The sequence below is a fragment of the Heptranchias perlo genome, chromosome 26 (assembly GCF_035084215.1).
Source record: "Heptranchias perlo isolate sHepPer1 chromosome 26, sHepPer1.hap1, whole genome shotgun sequence".
In the NCBI taxonomy this organism is placed as follows: Eukaryota; Metazoa; Chordata; class Chondrichthyes; order Hexanchiformes; family Hexanchidae; genus Heptranchias; species Heptranchias perlo.
Genome location: NC_090350.1, coordinates 17,565,255 through 17,589,710, shown reverse-complemented (window position 1 = coordinate 17,589,710; position 24,456 = coordinate 17,565,255). Strand labels below are relative to the sequence as shown.

General features: G+C 41.0%; 1 protein-coding gene across 1 annotated transcript in view; it reads right to left on the bottom strand.

Moving 5' to 3' along the window:
• Window positions 1-24,456, bottom strand: part of csmd2 (CUB and Sushi multiple domains 2) — a 1,323,345-nt gene that overhangs the window by 842,724 nt on the left and 456,165 nt on the right. The gene's annotated exons all lie outside the window — the stretch shown is intronic.

The following is a 24,456-nucleotide window of genomic DNA, read 5'->3' as shown; positions in this document are numbered from 1 at the left end:
TTTCCTACAGTCAAGTCTTTCAAAGCATTAAGACTCTAGTGAACTGCCGGTCTCAGAAATCAGGAGGATACCTGTATAGGCAAGAATGCAGAAACCCTGAGATGGCTTTCACAGACAAGGGGAGGCGTAGACTACAACAGAGGAAAACCCTGATCATTGAACAAAGGGAAAACAGCAGGTTGGACTGAACATTATTTCATAGCTGATTCTTCACTTCACTAAAATCTCCTCTCATCAGATTACAGGAGGCAGCAGGGCAGTGTTCTGTATTAAGCTGAAGTCTGAGCACAGAGATGAATTTGTAGATAGGGATTTATGTGCCTGCAATATATACACACCAGCATGCAGCTGAACACAATAATACTGCTGCATTTTATGACACAAGTACCATAAAGTACCTTGATGATGAGTGATTTTGGTGTTAGGAGTCAATAAAATGTCTGGGTTGCTCCTGCTCCTTCTTTGCCGTCATTTAAACTTCAGTCTAACCAAGCCCTAGCTCCATAAGCTATTCTCTCCAGAGGATCACGATAAAATCTTCGGCACATCTTTCAGTAGCAATAGTAGAAAATGTCGCCATTGAAAATGTTGTGTAGGGGTGAAGAGTCACTGATAGATTAAGGGACATCAATGTACATGCAGCCCATGTTTTACTTTATAGCAAAAATAACAACAGCAATAAATAGCAACAAAATGGATTATAAAGTTAAAACAAAAAATCACCATTTGCATCTTCGCAGCCTTGTATCAGCAGGAGCCGAACCACAATGTATGTAACATAAGCCTCATACCGCAGTGTATGGCTGATCAAATCTCAGACTTCAGATGGGCTACAGTATTCTATTGGTGTCCTGCGTTCGAATTGATGATTTGGATGAACATTTTGAATTGGTAATCAGATAAAACTTAACAAGATATATCCAGAATTGCAATTGACAATACTCATACACCACGATCTGAATAAATACATATGGAAATGAAGCTCCATAAGATTTACATGATCCAATCACCGCATTAGATAAATTTGCCAGCACAGGTGTCAAAAACTTCCCATCAATCACTCAATCATGGAGATGAACCACCTTGAACTTTGGGACAAAACGCACTTTTTGATCTCTTGATTGTAACCTACCATCTGAAGTTTTAATTGAGCATGACATGATGGAGGATATTTACAGGGCGAATCAGCTGACAGCTGAGGAACACCTAAGAAAATGGAAGAACAGCTAGTACTGTAGTTACCAAAGAAAAATACAATTAAGTAAAATTGCCAGATGAGAAAGTCCTTTTTGGATTTTATCATTTTTTTCCTCTCTATATTGCCATCTTCTTGCATTCTCAAAGTTGAAATGAACTTGAATAAATTCTGAGTATTATTCATTCTTTATACTAAATGTGATCCTATTTTATCTTCATAGGTAATTTATTACAGCTATTGAAGTCAACTACACAGGGCAAACACAAAAAAAAAGATTTTATTTATTCTTTTCAACTTCCAAAACACAAATAAATAAATGTTCATCCAAATCATCAATTGTTACAAGGATGCCGAGAATACACATTTCTAAAACTAATAATTTGGTTCTATTTTCCTCAAACTATACCTGAATTTATCAAACTCCAGAGTATAATTGTTGCCAGTTTACCTTACAGTTGTGTCACAAATTCCTCAGATAGTGAAGCAGCTCACGTGCTTACAGCAAGCCTTGGCCAACATCCAGATGAGTAGTTCATCTCCTGACTCCCCAAAGCCTCGCCACCATCTACAAGGCACAAGCCAGTAGTGTGATGGAATACTCTCCACTTGCCTGGATGGGTGTAGCCGCAACAATGCTCAAGAAGCTCAACACCATCCAGAGCAAAGCAGATCGCTTCATCAGCACCTTTTCCACTGACCTAAACATCGTACACTCTGCAACCACGGTACGCCGGTGCTGCAGTGTGTACGATCTACAGAATGCACTGCAGCAAGTCCCCAAGACATCTTTGGCAGCATGTCCCAAATCTGCGACTCCACCACCTAGAAAGAAGGGCAGCAGGTGCAAGGGAACACAACCACCTCTAATTTCCCCTTCAAATCACACGCCATCCTGACTTGGACATATATCACCGTTCCTTCATTATCGCTGGGTCAAAATCCTGAAACTCCCTTCCGAACAGCACTGTCGGAGCACTTTCACCACACGGACTGCAGCAGTTAAAGAAATGCTGTCCACTGCCACCTTTTCAAGGGCAACTATGGATAGGCAATAAATGCTAGCCTTGCCAGCAATGCCCACATCCTGAGACTGAATTTTTAAAATTATTAATTTCCCTCGTGGTTCCATTGAAGGAGTTGATTCCTGTACAGTTGAGTAACTGTAATGGTTTATACAGGGATCACCACCACTTTGAACCTGGAGATTTTGAAAGTGCCATCTAAGCTGCATGAGCTAGAATATGCCAACCTGCCAAAAAATTGAATTGGAATAAAAAAAAATCTTAGTAACCAATACTTGATTACAAGGCACCTGGCAATATTGTGGGGCTTTAAAATTTATCTCAATTCTTCTAAAAATGCATTTTTTCTTGAGGACAATTCCTATTCACACAGCTACAGTGGGTATCAGAGGTCAGCAACGAATGAATACTGGATGCTTTATCACCAGCGCAGCTTGCCCTGTTCTCAAATATCAGGTTCAGTGGACAAACTATAAAGCATATTACACATTAATATGGCAGGCACATCTCCACCAGTTGAGTAAATGAAAGGTGTGCTTTCACCAGGTGCACTCTGCTGCAATACAGCTTTAACTGGACAACACAGCGGAAAGAGAATGTCTCACATAAATGTAGAATACAGCCCAACAACCAAGAAATAGCATTGTACAGCATTGCCAATAAAGAATAAAAAAAGTGACAAACAAATGAACAATCTGGAGGTCATCATAATTCATGGACATGGCTAAATTTTATACCAACATTTCCAACTTAAAATGATGCAAATTTATTCGTGGCACCTACTGCCACGGATATTTAAGAAGAAAAATTAAATGTTTTAACTTACAACGGTATTGTTGGCATGGTAAAAACATAACGTATCATATTTACTTACATTGTACAGAAAATGTATTTCAAATTTGGAAAATTACAGCAAACTGAAAATTTTCAACACAAGGGGGTGCCAGCAACTGCATTATGGGAAACCAAGAGAAGGAGCTTGCAATGCTCACACTGAAAGCTCCAGACCAGGAACAGGAACAAAAAAATAGCTAATCCTGGAATGATCATGCTGAAAAATGTTCTATGCGCTGCACAATTTGCACTGAACTCAGCTTTTATATAAAACCCCTTAAATCCCAGGATATGTGGTTACAACAATGATTGATTTTGGATTCCAATCACACTGTCGACTCTGCAGGAGACAATCATCGATTTTGAGATTCTGACATGACCAACAAATATGACCCCAGACTTTTTGTGTTTGTAATCCAATGATTTTACTTCAAAAAATCTGTCCAGAATAAATCCCTTTCCTCTATTTGAAACTATAATGTTCCTGTGGATAGGCCAGATTGTTCTGCTCTGCGCCTCAGCAGATTATAATTACATTTAGTTCGAATGTAAATACAACAGATAATAATGAAAAATATACCAAAAAAAATGAAAACTGTTTGCTGATTTGTAGTGGTTGTGTTCCACAAGATACATCAATCCAGCTTGTAATTTGAATTGTCAGGCCTGTCATTAATTTTTTGTTTCTGCAGAATTGACATTTTGTTGCAGTCCGAGTGCTCCTGTTAAAAAGCACCATAATCATAGCGTTGGATTAAAATAATTCTAAACTTAAAATATGGCTCATTTGGTAGGTTTGCATGCTTTTTTAAAATTTGTTCATGGGATGTGGGTGTCTCTGGCAAGGCCAGCATTTATTGCCCATCCCTAATTGCCCTTGAGAAGGTGTTGATGAGCCGCTTTCTTGAGCCACTGCAGTCCGTGTGGTGACGGTTCTCCCACAGTGCTGTTAGGAAGGGAGTTCCAGGATTTTGACCCAGCGACGATAAAGGAACGGCGATATATTTCCAAGTCGGGATGGTGTGTGACTTGGAGGGGAACGTGCAGATGGTGTTGTTTCCATGTGCCTGCTGCCCTTGTCCTTCTAGGTAGTAGAGGTCGTGGGTTTCGGGGGTGCTGTCGAAGAAGCCTTGGCGAGTTGCTGCAGTGCATCCTGTGGATGGTACACACTGCAGCCATGGTGCACCGGTGGTGAAGGGAGTGAATGTTTAGGGTGGTGGATGGGGTGCCAATCAAGCGGGCTGCTTTGTCCTGAATGGTGTCGAGCTTCTTGAATGTTGTTGGAGCTGCACTTATCCAGGAAAGTCCTGACTTGTGCCTTGTCGATGGTGTAAAGGCTTTGGGGAGTCAGGAGGTGAGTCACTCGTCGCAGAATACCCAGCCTCTGACCTGCTATTGCAGCCACAGTATTTATGTGCTTGGTCCAGTTAAGTTTCTGGTTAATGGTTACCCGCAGGATGTTGATGGTGGGGGATTCGGCGATGGTAATGCCGTTGAATGTCAAGGGGAGGTGGTTAGACGCTATAGTTGGAGATAGTCATTGCCTGGCACTTGTCTGGCACAAATGTTACTTGCCACTTATGAGCCCAAGCCTGGATGTTGTCCAGGTCTTGCTGCATGTGGGCACGGACTGCTTCATCATCTGAGGGGTTGCGAATGGAACTGAACAGTGTACATCCCCATTTCTGACCTTACGATGGAGTGAAGGTCATTGATGAAGCAGCTGAAGATGATTGACCTAGGACACTACCCTGAGGAACTCCTGCAGCAATGTCCTGGGGCTCAGATGATTGGCCTCCAACAACCACTGCTAGGTATGACTCCAGCCATTGCAGAGTTTTTCCCGATTCCCATTGACTTCAATTTTACTAGGGCTCCTTGGTGCCATACTCGGTCAAATGCTGCCTTAATGTCAAGGGCAGTCACTCTCACCTCACCTCTGGAAGTCAGCTCTTTTGTCCATGTTTGGACCAAGGCTGTAAAGAAGTCTGGAGCTGAGTGGTCCTGGCGGAACCCAAACTGAGCATCGCTGAGCAGGTTATTGGTGAGTAAGTGCCACTTGATAGCACTGTCGACGACACCTTCCATCACTTTGCTGATGATTGAGAGTAGACTGATGGGGCGGCAATTGGCCGGATTGGATTTGTCCTGCTTTTTGTGGGCAGGACATACCTGGGCAATTTTCCACATTGTTGGGTAGATGCCAGTGTTGTAGCTGTACTGGAACAGTTTGGCTAGAGGCGCAGCTCGTTCTGGAGCACAAGTCTTTAGCACTACAGCCGGGATGTTGTCGGGGCCCATAGCCCATATCCAGTGCACTCAGCCGTTTCTTGATATCAAGTGGAGTGAATCGAATTGGCTGAAGACTTGCTTCTGTGATGGTGGGGATATCGGGAGGAGGCCGATGCTTGAGTGTTATGGAATCAGATGTTACTGAAATACCCAAAATAACATTTGTTTGTTATGCTAAGATGTGCAGATTCAAAAAGTACTAATTGGATTAATTTTAATTTGTTGAATTTTGATGTCTCTTCTTTTGAAGCATTCCTTCACACAAAATACCTTGCCATAGAAGGTGGACAAGAGATCTGCTCCCAGTCCCCTGCCAAGCTTGTCCTTACATTAGCTCTGATACAGTCTATTGAAGAGCAATCTCTCTCTGTCTCTCACCTCTGAGAAATAAATATGTCTTTATTAAGTGCCTTACCAACAGCACAGCCAAAATCAGGATTTCACTGTGAAACAAGGAAAACAATAAAAGGTTGCAATCTAATCCTAGGCTATTCTTATGAATATTTTTATGTTGGTAGTGAGTATTTCTTTTCTTGTATGTCTTACCAGCTGTCTTAAATTACTCTCTCGAGATTTTCAACTCAATTCAAAAGATTCAAACAGCTACGGCTCCTTAAATACCCCAAAACTGGGACTTGCTGGATTTTGAACAACAGTCGAAAACATTTGGAAATAATCGGCTGTGATTAGTCTAACTGAACAAATCACAACAGTCTGCATTTGCAAATAACCAAACAAAACACAAAACATACGTAACCAGTTAAACACGGTACAAGATTCTGGCTGATGTCGGCTTTTAAACTCCTTATGCATTTTTACTGGACTTGAAGGGACAGTCACCAAACAAAAACTAAAAAGAGGTCGGGGTGGGGGGACACACACTTCATTTTTGGTCTTCATTTGTGAATGGACAAGTGACAGGGATCTACTGCCAACTAGTCTGTTTCAAACCATTTGCAATGCAGTGGAATTTGGTTCTAATGATCAATCTTGGCTTCCCTTTGATTGATTACCATAAGTGATAATCAGACAGTCATTAAAAATAGATCTTATCAATTTTGTATTCCTAAGAGGCAGCAGATACAAAAATAAATACATAAAATAAAAACATGTACATAAAGTGGCATGCTAGGTCCAGCATTTCAACACTTTCTCAATATTAAGTCTTGAGTATCACATCTGTACTTGCAATCTCGGTTCACATCGGTCATAATTTTATTCTTGTCCTTGATCAGAAGGTTTGCAAGGGATACACAAAGCATGTTCCACCAATCAATCTTAAAATCAATGAGGGTAATGTGCAAATTGTCCTTTTCAGGAGAAAAGTGAAAAAGAAACTCCACACAAATTACCAACGCAGCTCAATCCAGTTCAAATTCACATTCCCACGAGCTGTTAAAAATTCTTTTACCTGCAGCCAAGTTGCACTCAACAAGTTGCAAAACTATTTCCTGCCTGTGTAACATTAAAGAAAATAACTTCTAATCTGATCATTACAGCCGAAAATCTACCTATCATTTAAAGGGAGGACAATCTCATGAGGTCAGATGGCAAATGGATTTGGAAAGTCAGATGGGATGAACATGGCCAAATAATCACTACAAATGGTGATCATTAAAGATGAGTTCCACTGAACTTAGTCTTGATTGAGAGCCACTTAATCCAAATATCTGACCATTCTTTTTTTTAAAGCACTGGATTCCTCCTTTATGTTAAATTGTTCAATTAAAATTACTGGACAAATCAATTTTTTTTGTGAGAAACCTACTTTGAATTATTAGTAGACTGTATTCCTTTATTTTCAGACTCAAATTACGTTAGTGTACGGGAGGATATTACTTTTTTTGTAACTGCCGATGTGAAGGGACTAACCCTACTTTGGTCATTTTGTTATTTGTTTATAACAGCCATCATATACCCCAAGTACATAGTTTCTGAAGATTCCGGTGAAACTCCTGCTGTGCCCCATCCTCCCATTCTCCTCTTCACTGTTGGAAAATTGAACTATTGGACCACAGGATAATTGAAACTTGAAAGGATAACTACTACTGAAACCAAGCATAGCCTCGGACCGAGCAGAGGGATTGATGAAGCAATGGATCATGCAGAAGCGCAACAGCCGTCTCAATTGTCAAGGTCATTAACGTTAAGGCTAAAACTATTTATAACTGTTAGAGGCTTAGTTTGTTCTACACTCATCAGATGAAGACCAACAGAAAGATGGAGCTGCAATGATGAAATCAGTGCATGAAGACACTAGGCTAGCTGCACAATGGTTTAATAATTATTGACAAGCAGTATCTAATGATTAAGCTCATGGGCTCGATTTTAGGATCGTGTTTCCGGCGGGTTCCCAGCGGGGTGGCCCCGAAAATCCCGATCTCCGGTCACGTGACCGGATCGCGACGAAATCCCGGCCACTTCCGGGTACCGCACTGACGTGCGGGGCTGCGCGCGCAAGCCCCGCTGGTGGGAATCCCGCAGGCAATTAAAGCCAGCGGGGTTCCACTTGAGAGTACTTACCTTGCTCGTTGTGGTCAGTTAATGAGCTGAAGCAGCTGTCAAAAGAGGAAGTGTGGGATTTTCGGTTCAAGGCAGTGAGTTTCCCACACTGGGGGAAACAGTCTCCCTCCAACCAGGCGTGTTGCAGCCAGCAGCCTGTGGCAGGTGCCAAGGTGCGCTCCACGGGGGAGAGCCCTCACCCACGCAGGAGGCCACCGTGTCACATAGGGCAACCCCTGCCCTCCACCACCCCCCGCCAAGCCAGAGGACAGACCGACACGAAACCGCAGCCCCAGTCCGAGGAACCACACACCTACCCTGCACAACCCCTCAGACCAACACCTGCCAGTTGGGTGGTGTGTGGAGACCCTCGGAGGACGAAGAGCATGACCAGCACCAGCAGCCTCGCAGTCCACGCCGTCCGCCGCAGAGACGTGGATCCCCCCAACGCGGTGTTGTTGCACGCCCACCTGCACAGCAGGAGGGAGGGCTACCGCAGAGAGAGACGCGTCGCAGAGGGCACTACCCTCGCCACAGGGTCCACAGACCGAGGCGCAGCTCCCCGGACCTCTCCGAGCAGCAGTGCACAGGGAGGCGCAGATTCGCTCGACATGTAGTCGTGGAGATCTGCAGCGTCTTTCATGCCGAGCTGCTCCTGGCTGGCCCCAGCACCAACTGCTTACCTGTCGCTGTCAAAGTCACCACTGCCCTCCACACCTTCTCCTCCGCATCCTTCCAGGGTGCAGCCGGCTACACCGCCGATGTCTCTCAGTCGTCTGCGCAGACGAGCCCTGCAAATACACTGCACCTACTCTGCAGTAACACGATGGGTGGCATCAGTGGTGGGTCCTCATAGTGATACCCAGGAGCGGGCATTATTGGCCACAACGGACAGGATTCGCGGAGACATGGCAGTGGTGGTGTCAATATAATGTGTGCTGTTTGTTGCTCTGAAATTCAATATGGGTAACACCCATGACAAACCCTCAGACACCCTTGTGCACCCCCTTCATGCTGACGAGACATTTGCCTTACGCTGCCTACTGCACATATGTTATGCATGCCCTGTGGCTGCAGCACAGGTGGTGGCAGGTTGAGTGAGGCTGGCCGTGAGGGAGATGCACGAGAGGGTGAGTATGGGATGGAGCAATGAGATTGCATGAGGAGTGGGTTGCGTGTTAGTGGCAGGATGAGTACTGGCGAGGTGAGTAGGTGGAGGTAAGATGAGGATGGGGTGTGAGTGGGTATGAAGGGTGATGTGACAGAATAGTGTTGGCGGTGCCGAAGGAGATGTGGGGTGGGGGCAGTGTTGTGGCAGACGGAGTGTAGGGGAAAGACTTTGTGTTCTCACTGCGGCTGACCTACTGCGGTCATTGCAGCTCCTCCTGCACTGTATGCAGGTGGGCGATATGCTGGTGGTGCAGGTGACCCCCTCTGCCACCTCGAGCCAGGCCTTCTTGGTGGCAGAGGCAGGCCGCTTCCTCCCGCCCGCCGGGGGGAAGATCTGTGTCCTCCCCCTCCTCCTCACCCCATCTGATGATACCTGGGGTGAGGCATCATTAAACTGGGAGCAGCCTTCCCCCTGGCCTGCTCCATGCTGCAATTTGTCCCATTGGTTGCAGCATCTGTCAGTGGAGGACTGCCCCTTTAACTAGAGAGCCTCCAGCTGACAGATCGTACTGCGCATGCGCAGCCCGACCGACGCGCAGGCCAGCGCCGTGGACCCCGGAGGAGCAGGTAATTGATTCCTATTAGTGGGTTGCCTGCTACGATCGCGTGGGCAACCCACTAATTTCGCCGAGCGTGTTGACCACGCTCCCGGAGGACCACCCGCTGGGAACCCGCAGGCCTGCTAAATTCGGGCCCCATGTGTCTGATGCAGATCTCATTAGCTTACCATATTGAACTTCACTATATTACATTGTACTCCTTTACTGTTAGCTGCACTTAACCTCTTCTACTGCATAACTGTCACTGTACTCTGCCTCACTGCCTTTATTTTACCTCCTATATAATTGTGTTCCACCCCTCTACCACAATATAACCCAATACTGCAATACTGATGAAGATGTTCTAAATTATGAAGGGTTTTGATGAGGTAAATTGGGAAAAAGCTATTTCCACTGGTCAATGAGCCAGTAACTAAAGGGCATGAATTTAAGATAGATCACCAAAAGAATGAAGGAAGATTTTTTTTTAAATGAGGAGTGTTGTTAGAACATGGAAGGCCCCAGTAGATTCAGTAGTAGCAGAATCCATAATAGCTTTTAAAATATAAATAGATAAATATTTGAGAAACAAAAATTTAAAAGGGTATTTGGAGAAGGCAGACTGTGAGTGAGCAGATAGCTCTTTCAGAGAACCAACACAGGCACAATGAACCGAATCACCTCTTTCTGCACTGCAAAATTCTATGATACTATGATAACGATTCATCTAACCACCAGTTGATTCTGTACTACATATGTGAAGGTACTCCTTAAATATTGAATTAATTACTAACTAACCATCAGGCAAGTGGTTGCTCATGACTTGCTGGGAGAGAGATAAGAACACCAATTAACCAGCTTGACAAAAAGACACAAGGGAATTTGGGCAGAAACTAGTGTGGGCACTGAGTTGCACTCTGCACTCCCACAGCCCATTTGGAAAAAACTATACCAGATATCCTTATGATGTTGGGCCAAGGTTGTAATGGAGGCAACTGAAAGGAATTGAGGAATTAAGTAAGAAATAAAATACTTTGCTTCACAGAAATAGAATACCCTTGTATAGAGTACAGGGAACAATATACATAAATTTATTATCCTGGGACATAGTACATACTTCTGATAACTTGTGAACTGTGTCTGAATCAAATGTAGGTCTCTGTCCTTGCTAAAATAACATCTGCTGCAGTAAAAAAAATGTTTGCTGTATTGTGTCACATTCAGCCCTGTTTACATTCTTAGCAACCTGTAAGGCCAACTTTAAATCGGCTATCATGCAGTAAATTATTGTTAATGACAGCTACCAATAAAGGTCAAAAACAAGCCCCCACCATCAGGACGTAGGCCCCAAAGATTTTGCTGAGCTGCCAGGGATACCTATCCTTCGTCTTTCATTCTTGCAATTATTTATTAGTCCAGTATATGTAGGATCTCCTTCTCAAATCCTTGTATGATTTCATGGATAATTTGGAGAGACAGTCACCTCAACATTCTCTAGGCATGTGCCAGGCATTGTTCTTACCTAAACTTTACATGTTCCACAATGTCTTCTTTAAGTACTACAAGTGCTGTTGCTGTTTTATTCCTGATATTTTCAAAATACCTGAAAAAAATGAAGGCGAAAGCTCGGGAATTTTTTTTCATTATCTTTTTCAAAATCTATGCCTCATATGCTGATGGGAAGAATCAAAGCATGTGAAATACTGCCATTTTCTAGATTTTCATAGGAAGCTGAAAGATTGATTAGCCACCGATATTCTGATCCTTACATCCTTTAACGTGGTTATCACTGGTCAGTTCTTCATAATATTTGAATTAGATTTTTATTCTGGGTCCTCATTGTCCATATGGTTGATATGAATAAGAGTTCTGAAATTATTCATTCATAATTCATACCTTCACATTGTGCAGAATTTCCAGCAGCAGTGCATGAGAAAGAGATATCAAAAGGTAAGACAGTGATATTCTCAAAAGCAGCAGGAGAGGGGTGGGTTAGAGCCAACAGATAGCAGCCTGCATGAGGGCTGATAATATAAAAAGGTGTGTATTTTAATCATTGTTTATTCTACAAGATCTCAAAAATGGATTCTCAGCAAGACTTGTTTTTCATTTCCTCCTTTCTATCTTAACAATATTTCGGCCAGTATTTTGGAACGGCATCAAAATATTTGAGAGTGGTTTGAAGAGATATGCTACATATTGGTGATGCAAGAATTGTCATACAATTTCCCCCTCTTTCCTGGAAGAATTCTCCACCTTTACCACAGGAAGATTTAAACCATTAGACTTGGGCTTCCCCAATGGCTGAATTAGAAAATGCTACTGAGCCATATATAGCGAAAGGTGATACCTGATCTGTTTTGAGTTGGCTTATCTCACCTGAAGCAATGGTCGAAGAAGTATAATTGACACTACACTAGGAAATGGAAATATCAACCAGGGTTGTGCTCTTGATTGTTATCCAGTCGCCCCGATGAAAAATGTATGTGAGCGGACACAGTGTCAGGTCAGGTCCTGTCTTGGCCATCATGTCCCATCACAGACAAATACCCGACAGAAACTGACCATCTTAGTTCACGTGTGAAGAATGGCTACTTGAATACTGTCTCCAGTCTCGGTCACTGAAACGCAAGAATCAAGTGCTGCGGGCAGTGGACAGAAGAGCCAGATAGCATGTGATAAAGGATTGAGGTTCTGGAGAATTGCTGTCACGTATGAACCTGTACATCTGCTTGAGTGATCGTCTACAGGTGAGAAAATTGTTGAATCATCATAAAGATCACGTATTTGTCCACAGAGAACTTCTGCGGTTTAACAGCCCGCTGTCTGACATTTCCCTCAGGGTGTCAATAACATGAAAATGCTCAATTTTGTCACAGATTCAACTCCATTCTTCTCATGAAATCATCTGAAACAAGTACTGATTTCACCACCTGCGGAGCAGTGGTTTCAAATTCTGACTACTGATCAACACTATAGCTCTCAATACTTAACACGCTCACAAAAATAAGTCTACACACATGGGTGCAATGAGGCCCAATTTCTCGGCCCAAGTTTCTCCAGTCTTTCTTCAAACCTCAATCCTTTATCACATGCTATCTGGCTCTTCTCTCCACTGCCCGCAGCACTTGATTCTTGCGTTTCAGTGACTGAGACTGGAGACAGTATTCAAGATGAGAGCACTATGCAATCTGACTATGACTTGGTCTGACTTGAACTCTATTGTCCTGGCTACATTGTTCAGCATTCTATTTGTTTTGTTGATTTCTGCTCTCCAGTGATTGGACATATTGTAAATCATAGAATCTTACAGCACAAAAGGTGGCCATTCAGTTCATCGTGCCTATGCCAGCTCTTTGAAAGAGCAATCCAATTAGTCCCACTCCCCTGCTCTTTCCCCATAGCCCTGCAATTTTTCCCCTTCAAGAATTTATCCAAATCCCTTTGAAAGTTACCACTGAATCTGCTCCCACCCACCCTTTCAGGCAGTGTCTTTCAGATCAGAACAACTCGCGGCCTAAAAATGTTTCTCCTCATCTCACTGTTGGCTCCTTTGCCAAGTACCTTCAATCTGTGTCCACTAGTTACATCTGGTCCCCTTCTACTAATGTAAACAGCTTTTCCTTATTGACTCTATAAAAACCCTTCAAGATTTTAAACACCTCCGTTAAATCTCCCCTTAACCTTCTCTGTTCTAAGGAGAACAATCCCAGCTTCTCTAGTCTCTCCAAGTAACTGAAGTCCCTCATCCCTGGTGCCATTCTAGTAAATTTCCTCTGCACCCTCGCCAAGACCTTGACATCCTTCCTAAAGCGTGATGACCAGAATTGGGCACAGTACTCCAACTGAGGCCTAACCAGTGATCAAGTCTATAAAGACCTTCGAGTTCTCCATCAACTTCATCTTTAGCTATTATTACACCATACTCAAAGTACTTTTGTAAATTTGACCAATTAGCATTGAGTTCTGAATCCAAGTAGTTGACACAAATTAGAAATTGTCAAAGTCTAGGCCAATGAGTAGGATCTTGGACAAGAAATCCATAGTCGAGAAGGAATGTTAACAATTTAACACAAATAGAGGAAAAACACATGGTAAAGAAAATTAAGTGGTACATGTCTTTTGCTCGTTTGATGACCAGGACTCAACAGAACCTGAATGATTCTTTCATTTAAGATCAGGATATGTCGCAGGCCTCCACTAATTCAGGAGCTTAGAACTTCCAATATACCAAATCAGCATGGTATTCGATGCAATTGACATGTGAATTTGATGCGGGTTGGAACACCAAACGCGATGCGAAAGTAACAATTGTCAATAAGAATCATCAAGCATTTTCACATGATGTTACAGTCAGTTCCATCATCGTCCAGTATGAATTAAGTTAGCCAAATAGAACAAATGATAATTTCAGTCATTTTACTTGTACCTTATATTTTGTTCTCTAATGTTTTGTACACAATGATTTAATCAATTAACCTGTTTGGAAGTAATGACCAGAGTCAAAAGTTCCCATAATCTGTAGAACAGATGAAGACAGAAACCCAGTAAATTTTAACTACCACAAACAAAATTGGTCAATTTGTATAGTGACTAAATTCGATGATTTCGCTCAACACACACTGGCATTTGTCCAACTGAGTTGATACTTCCCTCAGTTTAGAGGAAATGCACCACTGTGAAATAAGTAATAACTATAAAGGGTAGCCCATATGTTCACAGATCATTTTGATTACTACATAAAATTGTGCATCTGACCTAGAACTGTATGGATGACAGAAGATTACACCTTGATGGCTTATTATTCATCCAATTATTAGGCACAGTGTAGTTCGTTAAATAAAAAAGACCATTCATCCAAGACAGCTGTATTGCTGGAAGAAAAAAATTAATGCAACTGGCCAATATTCTAGATTTTTTTTGCTGATGAGCCTTGTGCAACTGCAATTATAACAAAATGAACAAAAGATCATTGAAGAAAAGAACGTTAACTGGTAACAATGATCCAAGGAGAAAAACTATCAATGGGATTACTACTGGCATTTAAAAGTATCATAAGACCCAATGTATATTATCAGCATAACAGACAATCGTTTAGTTAAAAAGTGAAGGTGTGACTTTTACAGGATGGCCCCTTTATGTGTCCCACATGGACAGTTTCAAAATCAGATTGACTGTTTTATATACCCAGTTTTTAAGGGCTCTTGCAAGAGAAAATGGCCTATTTTAACAGGCACTTTTCAGTCACACAGCTTAGATAGAATCCCCACATCTAATGGCTGCATACAGTTTGGTAGGATTTGTGTTCATTAAAACAATATTTTCCTTTAATCTGCTCTAACTACTAACAACATGCCTTCACACAAATCTGAGAAGAGCACCAATGTAGCATTCTCATCTCCTAAATCAGCGTGCTTTGAAATACTTCTGAATCAAATTGACAATTTAATGACAGATTATTTCACTTCAGGTCCTTATATCTCATTCATGCCAAGTGCCTCAGACATAATTTGGGTCGAGCATTTGAAGTTCTTAGTTTTAGTTTCATGAGAACTAGTTATATTGCTGGGCAGCACCATTGAAAAAAAAATTGCACCTGCTCCCATTCCTCCTTCGCCTAGTTCCTCCTTATCCCTAATGCACTTGTCTCATTCTGGTGGAAAAAGGTAAAAGGAACCAGGCGATGCAGAGAAAGCAGGTGAACAGATTAGACTTTCAGTTTATACCTTTACAACGATAGGTTCCCAAATTGATCTAAATGTGTGTTTTTCCTTCCATGTGGAGCTAATTCTGAAATATATTTAACTTGTTTACAGAGGCCATAACTGAAAATTAATCCAGATTTGTTTTTAATGATAATGAGGTAAGATAGAAGACAGATCGAAAGTTAAAGTACAATGTGCTAACACACTGCACTAACCATTTTCCTCAACTGTCTTTTATTGCAGTAAGTAGGTAGCCAAAACAGAAATGTGGGATCAATTTTAGGTTCTGCTGTTAGGTTAGCAAGAAGCCACTTTGAGATCCTGGCAGGTAAGTGAGGTGGGTAAATTGTCCTTAAGGACTGGTGAGGCCAATGAATATTAGCATATGACATGTCAATCTGTTTTGTTGAAAAAAATACGGCAACTTTTGAATCATAGCAACCAGGTACAAGTTTCCTTTATTTCTCATGTTGACCGTCAATATGATATTTAGCGATCTAGAGGACTAAGACGCTTATGATACAAGATACCCATGAAGCAATATTGAGATGAACGTGTACTTAGATATTTAAAGATGGTATAGAAATATAACTGGAGAAGTAACAGATGGAATTACAGGACAGATGACATTTGGCATCCCACAAGCCTTGTATAGTTTAATTCGGTGCTGGAGATATGTCTGCTGCTGTGACTGTATAAGATGGAGAGACCAGAACAAGATCAGATTATTTATTAATCAGATATCACAGCACTGCAACACAGATTTAGGTTTATCCAAAGGGAGCTCAGGCAGGTCTTGGGTAAAGGTTCGGTTCCAACACAAAAGCATAAGATAAGAGACCTTGATTTAACCCAGGTCAGATTACTTAATTTTGTTTTATCAATCCAAACTCAGAGCAGTTAGGTGCCAAGAGAGACAGATGGATAGTGAGGTACAATAAAAGCCAAGTTAACATGAATAGGAAGAGTTTGTTCAAGTTTTTAGCATAAGCAGCATAAATGGTTGCAAGTGCAGGATAATGATGGAGTGGCGTATGCCATTTTGAGACTGCTGGAACATTTAGCATTAGGATCACGGCTTGACTGTGATGAATGCATGACATGATTCAATGAGAACTTGGATCAGCACAAACAAGACAAAATATACAATCATCACAGTTTTGTTTTGAAACTGCTATTTTCTTCCCCACAAGCTGCAACTACAATGCTTTACCACTTCCATTTCCATTCACAGTGGTGTTGCAAAACAGCTATTGCAGACAAAAAGCATTCCTGCCACCAATGAAAAAAACATCGACAAAAGTAATTAATGGTATCTATAGTATCCTTAACAGATGTTAGAATATTCTGAAAGAAAAAATTGAAATGAAAGAGATTTAAATGAACCTCTGGCAACAGAAAATTCCCCAAATTCTTATCTCTTCAATTATTTTAATGATCTCCAGTGGAATTGTTCATTGTAAATGTGAGGATGAGCTGTTCAAAAGCACAGCAGCATTGTACCATGTAAATCAATGCATATTTCTGCTGTGAGTGCAGCTGTGTACAGCATGATCAGTCTCTTTAAGGCCACAAGACATAATTGCTGTGCCTTCCTGGGTCAGAATCCAATTGCTCTTAGCAGATCCTCAGATCAAAGAGTTCAGACTGCCTTTCACTTTTATTTTATTTCTGATTAATAGGAATGGACTATGCTGGAATCACAAGGATGCAGCATTCAACACAAGGAACAGGCCTTACACGTTTCTTATCTGAAGATAGTATTACCAGCGGCAATAATTATTTTTCCGTTTGAGTATAATGCTGGTTAACCATAAAATCTCTATACAATATTCTTTCAACATACTTGTCATAATTATTTCTTTCCATCAATTGAAGGAGTTGAAGTTTCCTTGCATTATGCATCATTTTGTTGTTAGAGAACATAACTGGTACAGGACCAGATCACAAAACACAATACAGCCATATTACAAATGGGGATAGAACCATCATAATGTTGTAATGTATTTAAATGTGTGGTACTATTAGCTTTTTCAATTCAAGATCCTAAATGACTGCAAGTCATAATGTAAAAATGGTTGCAACAGTTTAAACTATTGTTAATTGGTATGCAACAAGCTGGTAACTGAATAGATCAGCAATATGGAAATTCTGGTCATTAATTCTTTTAAGCTTCAAACATTTACAACAGTGATCATTGTAATGGTTAACAGTTTCAATCTAAAACAAAGCTACAGCAATCCTCATAATTCCAAGCATACACTATCTCAGCTGAATGATTATCTTAAAGTAACCCCTTCTGCCAAAGATATCAACTGCCTTCAAGTTCATGCTCCCAAAAAGATGCAATGCACACAGAATGGAATTAAGATGTCACAAGAATTTTGGAATGACAAGAAGTTAAATTGGGGGTAAAAATTACTGTTTTTTCTTTCTAAGGGGAAACATTATTCAGATATTGTTTGGGAAACATTTTTTTTTATTCGTTCATGGGATGTGGACGTTGTTGGCAAGGCCAGCATTTATTGCCCAAGCTTAATTGCCCTTGAGAAGGTGGTGATGAGCCGCCTTTTTGAACCGCTGCAGTCCGTGTGCTGAAGGTTCTCCCACAGTGCTGCTAGGTAGGGAGTTCCAGGATTTTGACCCAGCGACGATGAAGGAACGCCGATAAATTTCCAAATCGGGATGGTGTGACTTGGAGGGGAACGTGCAAGTGGTGTTGTTCCCATGTGCCTGCTGCCCTTGTCCTTCTAGGTGGTAGAGGTTGCGGGTTTGGGAGATGCTATCGAAGAAACGTCAGTGGAACATTCCTTTAAGGCATCACTATGATGCAATATCGATCACATAAAAGTAAACGTATGCATCTTGCAGGAACTGTACAAAGGACATTTTCCCAAAGAGCTATATTTTTAAAATTTTGCACAGCTAGTCTGTGGAATCCTTATTCAGAATCTTAATAGAGGACGGCATTACCAAACAAGGTCATTACTGCAGAATATGGAAATAGACCTGTCTCCTAATCTTGTGCTCTCTTACTCAATTGCTGTTGATGTACCTGAAGATTCCTGGTGGAAAAAAAAGAGTAGTTTTTAAATGTAGCACCTTCTATCCCCCATTGCTCTATTGACCAGATTTCACCTGATTAGCGAGCTTTAGCTCCTCCTGCATCGCACTTCAGATTTAGCTAACTGTGGGACACACAGCATGCACAAAATAATTGGAAATCATCTGCCAATAGAGGCAGCATGATAAATATACGTAATGTTATTCAGAAATTAGCATAAAAATCAGGCTGCCTGATTGCCCTTGCACACAGTCGGTGAGCTCTGAATGACCCATTTATTAAAAATCTCACTAGAAAGACATTCTGCTGGTATAAGTATGTACAAGTAACACTCGCCTTCAGCAGCCCAATATTTATTGCCCAAAAAAAGTAATTTCACAGAATACTAGCTTTTCAAACAAAAATAAATGTAAAAAAAAGGTTTGCCTTGATTCAAAACAAATGACCTGCTACGTCATTGGGTTTGTTGTAAACTATGACGACATGGCTCATTGTTCTAACTGTGTGGGACTCAGAAAGCATTTCATTCTTAAATCAAGCAATTTCAAGTGTTGGTGGTTGCCCTAACATTTATTAATTTCCGTCAAGTGGTCCAGCTCCATTAAAACCTTAGTCATCCAAGACAGTTGAAAGGCAGCATGATGGCTCTTGATATTGATAACAATCATTGATAATAAGATTGCAAATGCACAGCTATAGCCATGGCCATGAAATTCTATTAGGATACTCTTCCCTTTAGAAAGATGAAGGAAAAGTATAATGCAAGCCCTTTGAAAACCCCATGAGCAATCACCCAAAATGGACTTCTGATCCAAGAAAATACTCTTGAGATGTTACACAGAAGTGCAGTGTCCACTTGACCTACAGTTATTTATTAAAGATTGCACATGTAAATCTTCCACCATGACCTTTTGGCTAAACCCCTTGGCAACGTGAGTGTGTGTCTTTTTAAGAGTCTCAAGGAAACCGAAAGCCTGCCTGAATATTTCCTTCACTTGTGTAATCTCTAAGTCAATAAATTTTAATAAGAGTATTTTCTGAACATTCTAAATCCTGGGAAAAACTGTGATATTGTGATGGAGAACAACAGACATTTAAAGGAATTATAGGGCTGTCAGTTAATTGAAGGGTTGAGATGATGTCAAATTGCAAAAACGATGTTTACAGATTATTCTGAATCCTGGAAGAAAAGTGCCCCTTATAATGACTCGCAGGTTGTCTTTTCTCTCCAAATTTGATAACTATTTCAATTTTATGGGTGGTTTCATTCAGATTTTGATCCTAATTTGTGTATTGGTAGTGACTGTCAACATAAATTAGTTCACTCCATATCTTTAAAGTAAGGTTACATTCAGACTGGAAGGTTCGTGAACCCAGGCTCCTCCGGGCCCCACAATGGAAGGAAACAGAGTTACCTATTTCGGCTTCTTCTGGGGTGGATCCTATTCTGCCCAAGGTTGGCGTGGCGAGAAAGCCGCAGCGGTTTCCCAGCTCAGACTAGAGTTAAAATTGCAGTCAAGTCCCGATGACATCTGTTGGATTTGAGCGGCTGTCCTTTCTGCCTGCTCAGGAAAGTAGGTTCAAATTGTGGGTAATGGGATCCTAACAGCTCCAGGGCAAGGAATTAACTCAGGGCATTTTAATAGCCTCCCCATTCAGTTTCCGCCTGGTGGGTAGGGCTAAAATCACGCCACCCACCCCCCCTCCCCCACCCCAAATCCAGAACAAGTTATCTGAAATATACAGAGTTGTTGAAGACAGAGGAGCATCCCATTGTACTGGAAGGCTAATGTAACTCGACAGATTCTTAAATGGTGTTCTGAACCAGACAGTTTCATGGAATTCCAATGACAGATTGAGAAAAAGCTGAGACAATAAATCAAATATTCCTGAAGCATTTCCCAGCACTGAAGACACGAAATGCAGAAACCCAATTCATGTCAAATCTTGGTTTCAGCAAAAAAAATTCTTTCAACATTACATCGAAAGAATAAATATAAAAGAGGTTGATAGGAAACAAGAGAAGAGCAAGGCAAAGGAGTCCAAACAAGGGGTGCTTGTGCGTTCACACAAGCAACACACTCACAATTCAACTTCAATGGAAAAGAAAATAAGGCAAGGTGTATAACGGGTAGCTAATTCGTTAACGCCCATTTTGGGCCTGCGATGTTGAATTTCACCCCCTTTTTTGGGGCTCCATCCCAAGACACAGATGGGCCTGACTTCCACCACCCAAGAGGCCGGTACACCTCTCATTCACTCACGTACTGACCACCCACTGGATCCCAGGTCAAGGCTGCAGAAATTCCCAACCTTCCAATCCCTTCCTGCTGACTTTTGACATTCTTGTGGCAGACGGGAATGTCTGCACAAACAAGGCTTTGTGAATTCTCGGAGTGGAGGTTAGGACCTGCCATGTGTAGGCCTAATTCCTGGGCCTTCCACCGTACTTATGTTAGGAATACATCAAAAGTTGTACAGAAATTTGGGGCAAAAATATGCAACAGACATCCAACAACTTGTCTATTTACTTAAACAACTTGTTAGCAAAAATTTGCCTTTTGTTAACCAATGTTAGCTTCTGTTTATTAGCTAAATTTTCTTGAATTATTCTCACTGGAATATTCTCCAGTATTTTTTTATCACTCCACATATTGAGTTAGAAAGTCTAGAATGCCTAGCTTCGTATTTGAGATCTTTCTTAAAGTTTGGTATCACATTGGACAACAGTTTTCTTGCAATCCTGGGACTCTACTCTCATGTCAACCATCGTGAAATGTCCACCAGCATGAAATTTCACGACAACTTCCTTTGTTTAATAATTTTGGATCCATTCCATTTGGACATAGCGGTTTCTAGAATTTGTGCTGTAGCTACTTAATGGCCATTTCATTGTAGACTGTTATGTTCTCCATTGACTGATATGCATCCCTAATACTTCACTTAACCTGCTTGACACATCTGTTATAAACAAGTGAAGAAGACTTTATTATTTTTAAAATTGAAATGAAAATATTTCCACCTATGCACATTGCCTAAATCTTTGCCAAATGGCGAATCAAGATCCATTTAGTTTTTAAGTGTCTAACTTTGAAGTATTTATCCTCTGTAAAATGTGATGCGTAACATTACATGTCCATGGATGTTTCTTTGTCTCCTTGAAGACATGATGTGGAGATGCTGGTGATGGACTGGGGTTGACAATTGTAAACAATTTTACAACACCAAGTTATAGTCCAACAATTTTATTTTAAAATTGAGGAAGGAGGAAGCCTCCGATAGCTTGTGGATTTTAAAATAAAATCCTTGAAGACAGGGGAGTTAGGTGTGCACTGGAATAATTTTTACAACTGATTTTATGGTACATTACATTAATAGAATACAACCCACAATCATGTCATTATTTTGTTTGTATATGCAAGACTAACATCTTAGTTTTTCAGTTAATAAAACTTCAAATCATACATATTTGCTAAAGATGCATGATTCAATATTATCGAGATATTAGAGCTTGCAACTAAATAAAAGAAATACATACCTCATCAAGAGGTGCTTCAAAGTCTATTTTTCACTCTGTCATACTCACAGCAGTGTGCTGTTTGTCAACCACTGTACATTCATTATGATCTGACCATTAAACGAAAACTCCCGCTACACAACCATAACCTTAAGGCAGAACAATGTCGCAGAATCTATTCAAAGACTTGCTTGAGATAGTGTGCATAAAAATACCTCTGCGTAAATCAAACACAACAAACAGAAAATCAGTCTGTCAGACTTACATTTTCCATTAAGCCATTTACTGTTCTATACAAAATAGAACTAACGTCTTTATGCATGCTTTATCTATTCTATAGGCAAATAGAACATGTTATGGACCATAAGCACAAATTATGATCCAGATTGTACAGTCATCATAAAAAGCACAAAATAAACAAGTAACTTAAAAACTGTAGATCCTTATATAGAGTGTAGATCCTTTCCTTGAATTAGGACCTGATTGTCAACTCATATGTGTTATATCTAGCACTGATAATCAGACATCCATTGTGTTACCGTACCCATCAAGTTACCATTTTTCAGTACCAACATCTACTTCCTCCGTTGTACAGTCCATTAACAGCACCAGCTAAATTTCACAAATCGGATCAGGGACAAAACATGGCATATACACAATGCACCAGAATAAACAAGACAATAGATAAATTGTGGACATGTATGTGGTGGGACAGCCAGAACTAATGCTTTAGGTGATTGCCCATGGGTGGCAATGCACAGAACCAAGTCAGAACCAAATATAAAATGCAATTTTGATATAAAAAAATTAAATATGTAGCCCAGATCGATATCAATAATCCACTAGAATGTAAATCAGACACTGAAGATAAAAGTTTACATCCCTTACATTTGAGTCACAGAGTGCACTCATAATTTTGCAATATTGATGCAATTTTAGCACCATCTCCATTATTGCTTCAGGGCCGATTTCTCTGTCTCCTTCCTCCCATGCAGCCCCAAGCCAGGACCACTGATATTATTTGCCCAAGGTATCATCATAACCCTTTCCCCCAACCCCATCCAGAGCTGACCCATCCACTCCTGGGCCTAGAATAAGCAATAGGGGCAGGAAATTGGAGCACAGTTGCAGGAGCCTCTGAGATCACAGACATCAGTAGCTGGAAGATGCCTCATTACCAGACAGTGTCTTAGACGGTACAATAAATTATGAAGGGAAACTTGCCTGCCAGTCATCAGCCTGCCCTGGGACTCCTGTGGACCCTCCAGTTAATAGGAGTCTGAGGTCTGTTCATATTATATTGTCAACTTTCACTGGGCACCCCTGTGCTAAGACACCCAGTAATCATTCCTCCAGGAAAATGAGGTGCCAGTTGTTAATGCTCCGCTCCAGTTTTATTAGCTTCCTGAGATGGACCTGCACCCACTGCAGGTGCAGGATTGGCTCCACCGCACCAGAGAAGGTGCCAAGACCCAGCAAAATGGTCTCTGTCCCTTTCCACTGTGCACAGGGAAATAGGTGCTCCCCGAATGGCAAGGTTCAGGAAATTTAACCCTCTAATTTTCTTCAGAATATTTTAATTTTGTATACATTACAGAGAAGAAATACCCTTGAGCGTTCATTAGTACAGTAACATCCTCCTAGCTCAATTTTTATGCATCATATTTATTTGCTCTTTGCAACGCACTCTGTACCTTCCTCTTCATACACTCTGTACCTAGCACTTAATACACCTAGACCATTTTAAGAAAATAAACAAAGGAAAGAAAATCCAATCACAGCTTTTGGCCTTTATAGATCCTTCTCCAAAATATTTAAAATATTATATCTGACAAAATCCCAGTTAACAGCTCCAGTACTTGTCAATTGTTTCTATGTTTGAATTTACTTCAATATGCCTTTCCCTCTGTCATATTACAAAGTATGCCAATTTGCTCATTTTTCAAATACTATTTTAATACAACATTCTGCAACACATAACCTGAATAGAAACTGTGCAACTGTCCCAGATTTTGCGCCCTATAAGTAAAACTTATCGCACTAATATACTGTGCTACTCACTACACTGTATGTGGTTTTGTGATTGAGATCATGAACCCTGGTGAAGCATAATGGTGCATTTAAAACGTCCCATCTGAGCAGCTGTGTTAATTTGTTCAGGATGCTTCTTTATGTACGGTATTTGTTTGAACACTTCAGCGAAACACATACTTGATAACTCTTTCTCCCTTTCCACTTGCCAAAACCCAAGCCACGGTTTCTAGGAATTATATCTGAAACCATTTTTCATGAGCTTAGTCAGAAATTAATTAAAACATACACACATTGTTTCTGTGGAGCTGAATCCTGGTCAGGTTGTCAAACACATGCCAAAAATCTTGCACAAGAGCTTTGCCTCCATATGGAGATTTCAAGCTGGCAAATATCCCTTTATGTCATGGTATCCCTTCATGTAGAAGTCGTTCTTCTGCACTGCTATGGAATCCACACAATTAATAATGCATCCAGTTTTCCTGCAGTAAGGCAACAGGTGAACGCACATGTACAAACAAGCCGATACAATATAATAGTAATGACAGCAGTGTCAATGATCATCTCTTTTTATACGGAGGA